Source organism: Cenococcum geophilum (genome assembly GCF_001692895.1).
Source record: "Cenococcum geophilum 1.58 unplaced genomic scaffold K441scaffold_51, whole genome shotgun sequence".
In the NCBI taxonomy this organism is placed as follows: Eukaryota; Fungi; Ascomycota; class Dothideomycetes; order Gloniales; family Gloniaceae; genus Cenococcum; species Cenococcum geophilum.
The window spans coordinates 1,147,102-1,159,925 of record NW_027137609.1 but is presented as its reverse complement, the minus strand read 5'-3'; positions in this window follow the sequence as shown (position 1 = coordinate 1,159,925).

Sequence of the window (12,824 nt, the reverse complement as noted above, 5' to 3'; positions counted from 1 at the left end):
TAAGTATATAACACAGTTTCAGACGTTAGTAATATAAGTTAAGTGGAATAATAGGGCGCTTATAGTATAGTATAAATAAGGACTTAAGGCTAAAGTCTAGGACGTAATTATCCTAATAAAAGATACGGATACCTTAAGGGAATTAATAGATTAGGCGATTAAGATTAATAATTAGATCTACTAAAGGGAACAGGCTAAAAAGGGTTAGGATAGAGTTCTACAGTTATATAAGGCGTAGAGTACGCAATAATAAAAGCTAAGTTAAAAACTATAGTATAGCGTAGAGCTAATAGACCTAAGTAGTACTAAAGAAGCCTATAAGAGATAGAGTAAGAACCCATAGAAACCTAGGGGATAAAGATTAAGTAATTAAAGGTCTAAGAAGCAGAGGCCGAATTAGGGATCTTAGCAGCAGAAGATATTTAGGCGGACTTTACAGTAAGAAAAATGGTTTAAAGAAGGAGCTTATATAAATTGCGGAAAATAGGGTCACTATATTAGAGACTATAAAAGTAGGTAAAGTTACCATATAGTAAAGGGCATAAGACTAGTAGACAATATATATATATAGAGGGACAATAATATACTACAAGGAACAAAAGAATGTTTAATTAGAAGTTTTGCGTTTTGTTATAATAACGCATACTAAATTTATAAGAACGCTAAGTATGGCGCAAGCTATTAGCTATAGGAGCTAGCACCTATAGAATATAGAGGAACCAATAAACTAGTTCGCAGATCGGACATTAAGGACGATAAATTTAACGTAGGCAAAACACTTCGTGACGATAAGGCAATAAGAGCGGTTTATTAGGAACACGTAGCTATCGGAAATATTATACTAGAGGTAGAGAATAATTCCACTATAGAACAGGGAACATTAGTAGGGATTAAAACCCTACTAGACACGATGTCTATCGCTTTACAAGACGTAAGAGAAGTAGGACAGCGAACCACTTCGGCATTTAATAAAGGCAAAAGGCCAAAGGCTTAAGATTCTCACAGCGAGATAAGAGACGACTAAGATTCTTAAGATAAGATAAGGTAAGCTTAAGGACCTATAATAGACGATAACCAATAGAGTAGAGTAACGGCTTAGTTTAGTAATATACGAATAAGCTTAGGACGAAGTTTCCTAAAGGCATAAGACTCTTAAGATAAGATAAGTGAGATTTAAGACTCTTAAGACGAGATAAAAACACTAAGTAAGCCTAGTTAGACTAAGGCTAGAGCTAAGCTTAAGTTAGAAGCAAGCTTAGGATTAAAGAATCTAAGGGGCCAAGAATTCGGAGTACGAATTAAGACACCTATAGGTAAAAGGCAAGGAGCTTCTTTATAGATTAGAGAATCTATAGCGCAAATAGTAATTAAACTAGAAGACAAATATATAGACCTAGAGGACTTACTAGTAGAATACAGTGTTCGGACTAAAGATTAAAAAGTTAATACTAAGATTAAGAAGTACGAAGACTTTAAGGATCTAAGCATAAGGCATAAACTAAAAGAAACTATAGAAGAATTTAGGTAAAGAATTATCGCATAGTAAGAACAGAAACTAGATAAGAGATCTAGTATATTAGGACGTATAAGGGATAGAGCGCTAGTATAAAGAATTACTAATAGGCCTAGGGCAGGCACACTAAGAGCTAAGTGGCTTACTAAACTGGAAGATAAAGAGGATCTAGGAATCCTAACTAGGTTTAAAAAATAATATATAAAGGGCTATTACAACATAGTAATAAAAAGATACTTCCTTACGGACAAGCCGTACACACTCTAGTAGCTATACTAAAAGTAGTATAGGCAAAGGCACAATAATAAGTGGGAAGATTTCTATATATAGTTGGATAAAAGAGTTATCTAAGACCACCTAATTACAAAAAAGGCCATAACGTATATTAAAGGAGCCTTAATTATAATATCAAAAGATCTAAAGGAGTATTTAGAGGACTAGAGAAGCAAGAGGCGTATCTTAATACCTACAAATAAAGTTATAACATTTAGATTAGCATAATAAAGGTTTAAACTTAAGGATAAAGACGAGCTAAGAGTTAACCTAAAGCACCTAGCATACTATACGTTATTATAGATTGCGTACATAGACGACATATATAAAATATATAAGAATCCAAAAGAAAAGAATTAGAAATACTTTATAAGGATATACTAGATAATAGACGAGTAATAGTATAGAAATGCTAAATATATATATAGATGGCATCCAGCAGAAGTCTAAGAGGAAGAAAGCTTAGTACTTTAACTAGGAAGATTCCTTACGGAAGAATACTTAGACGGATAATAGTAGTAGGAATACCTAAAAAACATGTGTCTATAGTATATTAAAGATAAAAAGCAAACTAGGCATTAGCTAAAGAGCGAGCTAAGTATACTAGGATTAAGCAGCCAATAGTTAGAAAAAGTAGAGGCCTACGAAATTAGAGGGAACCAGTAGTAGAACCTTAGACCCTTAAAGAAATTTAAGGACAACACCTAAATTTATAAGTTAAATAGCAAGATTAGCAGTTTAAAGCGCTAATAGATAGTAGAGCAATAAGGAACCATATCTTACTAGCAGTAGTTAAAAGAATAGGATTACCTTATAGACAAAAGGAGGAACCTTACCTATTAGTTACAATTTTAGGAGATCTAATAGCCTATAAAGGAGAGATTATTAATCTTAAAACAGGACCTATTTAGATAACTATTAAAGGAAGACGAATTAAGATATCTTTTAATATCCTACTATTAGGACGGGATGAGGCAGTACTAGAAATGCCTTAATTATAGGAATATAATCTAAAGATCGATTGGATTATAGGTTAAGTCGATATTAGAGATACTTAATGCCATAAGATATAATAATAAGCTAAAATAGTATAGTACTAAGTTAGAGTAATATATAAAGAGACTAAGCGAGGCTTAAGTTATGTACTAAAGAGATACTATAAGTATAGTAAGAAACTATAGTTACTAGAAAGTGAAAAGCTATTAGAGTATACAGTATAGGACTATAAGATAGAGTTAGAACTAAGAATAAGTCTAAAGTTTTTTTTAATCTATAAGCTTACCAAAAAAGAAGGTAGAGCATTAAAAGAGTTTATCTAGGAAAATTTACAAAAGGGATATATTAGACCATCACAGTTATTAGCGGGATATCCAGTACTATTTATACTAAAGAAAAATAGCAAACTAAGGCTGTATATTAACTATAGATAGTTAAATAGCATTACCAAAAAGGATAGGTATCCTTTACCCTTAATTAGCGAAATCTAAGATAGGATAGGCAACGCGTAAATCTTTATAAAGATAGATCTAAGATAGGCGTACTATTAGATTAGAATTAAGGAAGGCGATAAATAGAAGGCAGCCTTTAGGTTAAAGGAAGGACTATATAAACTATTAGTTATATAATTCGGGCTTATAAACGCACTAGCAACGTTCTAGAAGCGTATTAACAATATATTAAAAGAATACTTAGATAAATTTATTATAGTATATCTTAATAATATTATTATCTACTTAATAACTAAGGAAGAATACGGAGAATACGTTAAATGGGTTTTAAAGAGACTACAAGAAGAACAGATGCTAGTAGTAATTAAAAAATGCAAGTTCTTTACTAGAAAGACCGATTTTATTAGATTTATTATTAAACTAGGCTAACTTAGTATAGATCTAAAGAAGATTAAGGCTATAGTAAATTAGTAAGAACTAAAGAATATTACGTAGTTAAGATTATTTCTAGGGTTTTGTAATTACTGCAGGAGGTTTATAGCATAGTAGTTAAAAGATATTAAGCTATTTACGTAATTAATAAAGAAAGAAGAACTATAGGTATAGGGAGAGGAATAGAAGGAACTCTTTAAGAAGGTTAAAGAGTTATTTAGTACCTAGAAGCCAGTTCTTAAGATCTATTAACTAAAACTAGAGACGGTTATAGAAATAAATGCATTAAACTATATACTAGGAGTATACTTTATATAAAAATATTAAGATGGATAGTACCTAGTGGCATATTATAGTTAGAAGATAACACTATTAGAGTTAAACTATAACATCTATAATAAGAAGTTATTAGGTATAGTTATAGCGTTAAAGAAATAGAGAGCATTCTTATAAGGTATAGAGAAACTATTTATAGTTAAGACAGATTATAAAAACCTAATAGGATTTCTAATAACAAAGGAACTTAATTAAAGATAGGTTAGATGGGCAGAGATACTTATAGAATACTATTTTAAAATTTAGTATACTAAGGGTACAGACAATATATAAGCAGATGCTTTAAGTTATAAGGCTAAACTATAGAATAATAAAAAGCCATTAGGGGCTTTACTGTAAAAAGATATAGACGGATTAATTAGGTATAATTATCTAAAAATTATAGTAACTTAAAAGAGTAATAAGTTAGAGAAAGTCTATAAGATACTAGAAAGCTTTTAGGTATAAAGAATTCTAGAAGCATAGCTAAAAGATCTATAGATGGATATATATAAAAATTAAGAAGCGAAGTATATCCTAAGAAGTATAGCAGAGCAGTTTATAAAAGATTTCTATAAGGGATTAACTTAAGGATATAATAGAGCTATAGGCTTAGTATTAAGACTCTAAGAGGAGTATATTATTAATGGAATCTAGGGGATAGCTAGGAAGATTATAAAGGAGTATTTAAATTGCTAAAGAAATAAACTAATAAGGTATAAGCTATATAGAGGGCTATAACCTATTAAAACACCAGAGAGACTATAGGAGGTTATATTATAGGACTTTATTATTAAGTTGCTAAAGTTAAAAAATCCTATTACCGGATAAGATTATAACGCGATCTTAGTAATAGTGGATAAGCTTATAAAGTAGGGATACTTTATAGTATGCATAGAAGAAATCTTAGCGGAAGATATTACTAGAATTTATATTAAGGAAGTATTCGCAAGATATAAAGCACTAAGTAAGATTATATTAGATAGAGATTTAAGATTTATAGCAGTATTCTGGGAGGTATTTTTAGCGAAGTAAGGAGTTTAAGTAGCAACTTCTACCGCATATTATCTACAGATAGACGGTTAAACGGAAAAACTAAATTAGACACTAGAGCAGTATCTAAGGCATTATATTAATTATATATAGAACAATTAGGTATCGCTATTACTAGTTATACAGTTTATATAAGCTTTGCAGTGTATAGGAATTAAACAAGCGACTTAATTATAAATCTATGGAAATTAAGTGGTATATATACATGAGAAAGGTATAGGTAATAGGATAAAAGGGGAGACTAATACGTAGTCGAAATAGGGTAATATAAGGTATACAAGATATATAAGGGTAGTGCTGACGTAGGTGAAATAGGGTAATATGCAAGGTCCGGTAGTCGGTTACAGTTTATATATAATATAATACCTTAAGAAGGAATAGGTATATTACCATTTAAGGCGAATTATAGATATAAGCTAAGAACATTATTGTCACTATAGTAAGCAAAGAAAATAAGTAGTATAGCTAAGAAAAGAATAAAGACGTTAATAAATCTTTATATAGATCTTATAGAATTAGTAAAGAAAGTATAAGAGAGAATAAAAAAGTACTATAATGCTAAGAGATCTAAGGGACTAGATTTTAAGGAGGGAGATAAAGTATAGCTACTATATAAAAATTTTAAGAGTTAACGACTAAGTAAGAAATTAGACCACGTTAGACTAGGACCTTTTAAAATTACGTAGAAGATTTCACTGGTTATATTTAAGTTAAACCTACCAGCCAAAATAAAGATCTACCCTATATAGTATATCGCAATACTAGAGCTAGTATACGGGAATATTAAGCTACTAGTTTACAAAGCAGACACGTATAGAGGATAAGAAGAAGACGAATAGCAAGTTTTAAAGATTATTAGTTATAAGGATATTAACAATAAAATATAGTATAAGGTTAAGTAAATAGGCTATACTAAGACTACCTAGGAGCTACTAGAGAATTTAAAGAACGCTATAGGAAAGGTATAAGAGTATTAAAAAAGATTAGGTTAAGCAGTATTAATAAAGAGGAATTACTAAAGAATAAGTCACCTAAGGGGGACCTAAGAAGAGTAGTTACCGAACTACTTAGATCTATTTCCTTCTCTATTAGAAGAGAATTCGTTCTTTTATTGCTAAGTTCCTGCAAACCTTATTTTATAAGTTTCTACTCCTTAAAACGCACCTTCTTACGTACCTTCTTAAGACGGATTAACCGAGCGGACGCCGCAAGACGAGACTTAAGGGCCCGTTACTAAGCATCGGCAGCCTCCCATTTAGCGTCCTAAGAATAGCGTAATTTAGTAAGAGTAATAGACAGTTTATTATCTAGCCGCGTAGCAGTAGATTAAATATAAAACCCTAAGACAAATTAATTAGGGAACCAGACGACTATTAAGAGTAATAGGTTATATATATTTAGTATTAGAGATAAAGCAAACGTTACAGAACGAATAAATATTCGCTTTAGTGCACTCTAAGTAAAAGGACGGTTATCGCGAAAATAGGTTCGCTAACACAATATAAACTAACCCCTTTTTTAAATAGCAAGAATACGGAGATGGTATAATCTTACTAAGAGATAATATTATAGCAACAGTGCAAACATAACAAGTAGTTAAGAAAGAAGAAATTGCTTTAGGTATAATAAGCAATAATATTAACCAAATTAATTAAACGGATATTATACCTCTAGTAAACAACTTAGAGATATTTTAAATCTTTAAAGACAAAGATAAAGAGGAGGGAGATAGTGTTATGGACGCTTTAAGTATAATATTATAACTACTTAGAAAAGAGACGAAAGAAGCTAGTTAGTTAATATAAGCACGGTCTAAAATAGAGCCAATAGAACTATGTAATAAGGAATGGTAATTAAGGTTATATAGGGTAATCTATATAATCCGTAAGATCTATATAATCTATAATAGAGCAGACAGAGCATATATATATTACGTATAAGAAGGGTTATATAGGAGTACGGTTGTGTATTTAAGGACCCTTAGTCCCTACCTAGATAGTTTCTTCCTTATAGTAATTCTTAGAATACAATTAGAGTTAATCTATTAGGCAACTACTCCACCAGTTGTTATTACTTATCGACTATTATTACTTACATTTCCTATACACCTAGCCCAATAACGAGCCCACCGTAGTTCTTGCTACTAGGTTCCGTTACAGCTAGAGTATATACGGCTTATCTATAAGGAAGTATCTTCTTATTACTATATCGTAACAGCCCTTTATATATCGTTCCTTAAACCTAGTAGGAATTTCTAAATCCTCTTTATCTTCCAGTTCGGTAAGCCACTTAGCTCTTAGTATGCCTGCTCTTAGCCTATTAGTAATTCTTTATACTAACACTCTATTCTTTATACGTCCCAATGTACTAAATCTCTTATTTAGTTTCTGTTCTTGCTATATAATAATTCTTTGCCTAAATTCTTCTATAGTTTCTTTTAGTTTGCGTCTTATGCTCTAATCTTTAAAGTTCTCTTACTTCTTAATCTTAGTATCGACTTTTTAATCTTTAGGCCGAACACTATATTCCCTTAGTAAGTCTTCTAGGTCTATATATCTATCTCCTAGTTTAGTTACTATTTATATTGCAGATTCTCTAATCTATAAAGAAGCTCCTTACTTCTTACCTGTAGGTGTCCTAATTTGTACTCTAAATTCTTAACCCCTTAGATTCTTTAATCCTGAGCTCGCTTCTAACTTAAGCTTAGCTCCAGCCTTAGTCTATTTAGGCTTACTTAGTGTTTTTATCTCGTCTTAAGAGTCTTAAATCTTACTTATCTCGTCTTGAGAATTTTATGCCTGTAGGAACTTCTATCCTAAGCTCATTTATATATCTCCAAACTAAGCTGCTGCTCTACTCTATCGGTTTTTGTCCGTTGTAGGTCCTTAAGCTTACCTTATCTCGTCTTAAGAATCTTAGTCGTCTCTTATCTCGTCTTAAGAATCTTAAGCCTTTAGCCTTTTGCCTTTATTAAGTGCCAAAGTAGTTTACTATCCTACTTCTCTTGCGTCTCGCGAAGCGATAGATATCGTGTTAGGTAGGGTCTTAATCCCTACTAATGTTCCCTATTCTATAGTAGAATTATTCTCTACTTCTAGTGTAATATCTCTAATAGCTGTATGTTCCTAGTAAACCGCTCTTATTACCTTATCGTTATAGAATGTTTCGCCTACATTAAATTTATCGTCCTTAATATCCGATCTGCAAACTAGTTTATTGGTTCCTCTATATCCTATAGGTGCTGGCTCTTATAGCTAATAGCTTACGCCGTACTTAGCGTCCTTATAAATTTGGTATGCGTTGTTATAACAAAACGCAAAACTTTTAATTAAATATTCTTTTGTTTCTTATAGTATATTATTATCCCTCTATATATATATATCGTCTATTATTAATTTAGTTCCTTTTATTACATAGTATCTCTAACTATCTTTATAATTCCTTACAAAGTGACCTTATTTTCCGTAATTTATGTAAGCTCCCTCTCTAAACTATTGCTTTTGCTATAGAGTCTGCCTAAATATCTTCTGCTACTAAGATCCCTGGTTTAGCCCCTACTTTTTAAACCTTTAATTACTTAATCCTTGTCCTCTAGGTTTCTACGGTTTCTTACTTTATCTCTTATAGGCTTCTTTAGTACCACTTAGGTTTATTAGCTCTGCGCTATACTATAGTTTTTAACTTAGCTTTAGTTGTTACGTACTCTACGCCTTATATAACTATAGAACTTTATCCTAACCTTTTTTAGCCTATTCCCTTTAGTAGATCTAATTATTAATCTTAATTACCTAATCTATTAGTTCCCTTAGGGTGTCCGTATCTTCTATTAGGATAATCGCGTCCTAAACTTTAGCCTTAAGTCCCTATTTATATTATGCCATAAGCGCCCTATTATTCCACTCTACTTATATTGCTAACGTCTAAAACTACGTTATATACTTAATTGCTGAGGTTTACTGCGTAATATCTTAGAGTTTTTTTTCCGCCGTAGTTACTGCCTCTAGGTCTCTAAATATTTGTGTGAGTTGCTTTATAAATCCATTCTAGCTTAAGAACATAAACCGTACCTCTTAGTTTATAGTCATTATTCTGTTTACCTAAATTTCTATAAGGTAAGGCTTAAACCACTTAAGTGCTCTTCCTGTTAAGAATAATCCTGCGTATACTATTTGATCTATAGGTATTGCCAGCTTAGCTCCCTCTTACGCTACTTTAAAGTGTATTTATATAAGGAATCCTTTAAGCTTCGATCTCTCTTCTAAGTATCTTTTAATTGATAGTAACTTAACCTTTGCTGCGCCTATCCCGTTAATCCTATTTTCCAACGTTATATTATTTTCTATTAGCTAGTCGACTATCTCTTATAGTTGTCCAACCGTTATAGGTTGTTGTGAGTTAGTGTCGTTACCTAACCTTAAAGTAGTTGCCGCCGTCAATAGCGTTATAGTGGCTGCTTTTAGTGGTATATTGTCTAACTTTCTGTATTTAATACCGTAACTAGGTAGTAATTGTGTAACGGAACCTTATAGTAAGAACTATAATAGGTTCTGTTATTAGGCTAGGTGTGTAAGAAATATAAGTATAAAAGTTAATAATATAATAATAACTAGTAGAGTGGTTACCTAACAGATTAACTCTAATTATATTCTGAGAATCACTATAAAAAAGGAACTATCTAGGTAGGGACTAAGGGTCCTTAAATATATAACCAAACTCCTATAAAATCCTTCTTGTACGTAATATATATATGCTTTGTTTACTCTGTTACGGATTATATAGATCCTATAGATTATATAGATTATATTACGTAACCTTAGTTACCATTCCTCGTTATATAGTTCTATCGGCTCCATCCTAGACCGTGCTTGAATTAACCAACTAGCTTCTTCCGTCTCTTCTCCAAGTAGTTATAACATCGTACTTAAAGCGTCCGTAACATTATAGAGATAAAAAGAAAGAAAAAAAGTTGCTGCTTATAGTGATAGGTATCCTAAGTAACGGCTTACCTATAGAAGGATCTTTATAGAAGACCGTCTCTTAGTAGAGCTATAATCCTTAAGACGTAATAAGATTATAATATAATTAGAAGGGAGGAACGTATATAAAGGACAGGTAGAATTAACTATAACTATAACGTAATCTTAGTTAATTACCGTTTATAAAGGCTTTCTCTCTTACTTCTTTCCTTCTGCTTTCTTTCCTTAGAAGGGTTTAATTAAGCTTAGCTTATATAATCCTTATACTAATAGAGTAGTACAGCGCTATACTGGTGTAGTAGGAAACTGGCCGTTTGTCTTTTAGAAAGCTTAAAGAAACTCTTTTAATAAGTAATAGCGATTAAGTTGCTTAAATAAGAGGGTAGGAGGACTTTTATAGACAAGAACTCGGCTAATTCTTCTTAGAGATCACCTTTTCTCTACCTACGCTACGGCCTCCTCCTTAGGTGCCTCCTCTTTTGCGGGGACCTCTTTTATATTATATTACTTTTATTTATACGGCCTTCTGGTCTAACTTCCTTAAGATCTTATATAAGGAACCGTTTTAACCTATTCCCATATAAATTGCCTCTTATTTTAGTACCATTAAGTTTATAAAACCCTTTTTCTAATACCATTTTAATCCGGAAAGGACCCTGCTATTTTAGCTATAGCTTTTGCCACTATAATATATCTTTTACCTTCTTTACATCCTATACTAGCACAAGCCCCCCAAACTTAAGCTTGCCCTTATAGGTATTCTCTATTAGCTAGACAATAGCGGCGCATCCTCTCCTAAGCTTCTTTATTATTTATCTCTTATTACTTAAACTGTTTTATTCTTAGAATAATTAACTCTTTTATTATCTTCACCTTATTCTATAGGAGTATCTACTATACAAAAAGGCAAAGCTTAATTAGGGGTATATATTCTTATCTACAGAGCATTTAAGCTAGTATTATTCCCGTTATTGCCTTAACCGTTATTTAGTCAGCCTAAAGCACTTTCGTTAGATTCTACACCCAGTTACCTCCGTACTTCGCTAACGCTGCTACTAGAGGCTAATGTCCTCTCTTAACTAGGCCTTATCCTTATAGATAGTAAGCTAATATAACTACTTAATAAATCCTATATATTTCTACAAGAATAGCAACTACATCCTTATTCTCTAGTCCTCCGTCAATAAAAAGTTGTCTAAACACTCCCTATCTTAGATAACCTCTTCCCATAGAAATTTCGCTACTGCTTTAGATATTGCATTTATTAGAGCTCTTACCTCTAGCCAGCCTAAAAGGTACTCTCTAGCTACTACCAGATACTACTTTCCCAATTTAGCCGTTAGCGTATAGACAATATCTATTAAGGCCTGTTCCTAAAGGATAGCCATCTAAGTTAGATATAAGGCTTCCTCCGTAAAGGTAGTAGAGGAAGCGGCAGAAGCTGTGGTAAAAGCTAAGGAAGAGGAGTAGATTTAAGAATCTCGTTAAGAATATTATTAAAGTTAAACTAAGTATCTAATATTTTAATAAGCTTATAGGCAAAGCTGTAGGTTAATTAGATCTAGCTGCTTTTTAAAAGGGAAGGTAATATATAGACACTAATTTAATTATAGCAGTAAATAATAGAGAGCTAGTGTGGAAGGGCAAAGCCTAACACTAAAAGATAATACTTAATTAAGCATTATAAGGGGAATAGGACTAGATAAGTTACGCTAGAAAGGTAGAAGAATAACTAGAGGGTAAGTTAAAAAAATTTTAGAATAAGGTTAAAGCCTAGGTTGCTTCTGTAATATATATAACCCTAAGCCCCCTATACGTAATAAGAAATAAACTAAAATAATTAAGGAGCGTTCCACACCACTATATTACTACCCCTACCTAAAATTTTATCCCCTAACGTTTCTTTACAGACCCTATTTAGTAGGTAAGAAACGCTTAAGGATAGAAAAAAACAACCTAACACCTAGTATACCTTTAACTCCTCTAAAGCTGCCTACACCCCTTCCCTATTTATCGCCTCTGTTCCATATTATTTACGCCTTTCGCCTTAAGCTCTATATTTATATTATCCTATATATTAACAACACCAACCTAGAGTTTTAAAGACACCTTTTTACGGATAGCATTTATTTCCGCTTGTATTGTCTTCCACATAGAAAGTTAGAGAACACTAAAATTAATCGTCTATTCTTCTAAAGCAGTACCCTTTTTTAAAATTAGTAAAGGCGTTAGGCGGTATAATACTACTAGCTTATTAATATTCTCTAAAGCATTAACAAATACCGGTAAATATTTAGAAGCAGTATTTCGGAAGCCATCTTCTTCAAGCTTACTTATATCCTTTGGCTCCCGGTAAATTTCTATAGGCGCTACCTTATTATTAAATATATTAGGACCAAGGTTTAGCGCAGTAGTCCTAGCGCCCTAAGGCGTAATAGCCCCAGCCTCGCCTTTAGAATAGCCTTTAGAACCATAATTGGTTAATAGGGGAGCGCTAAAAGTCATACTAGCTAGGTTATATTCATATTCTAGATCCAAAACTAAGTCTTTAGGATATTCTAGGTTATCTACAGGACACTTACACCCTTATTCTTTTACTAAAAAGTAAGACTTTACCCTAAATACCTTCCGCTTAAATTCCTTTAGCTCTCTAAAGCTCTTATAAACAGCCTTAATAATACGCGTCCTATATCTTTCCCAAAATACTTCATATTTATTATTTAATAAAGGATTTAGGATTAACTGTTACTCTCTTCTTACTTAAGGGTCGTCCCATAAAAGTCTCCTAACTAAAGCATTTAAAACAGCGCTCTT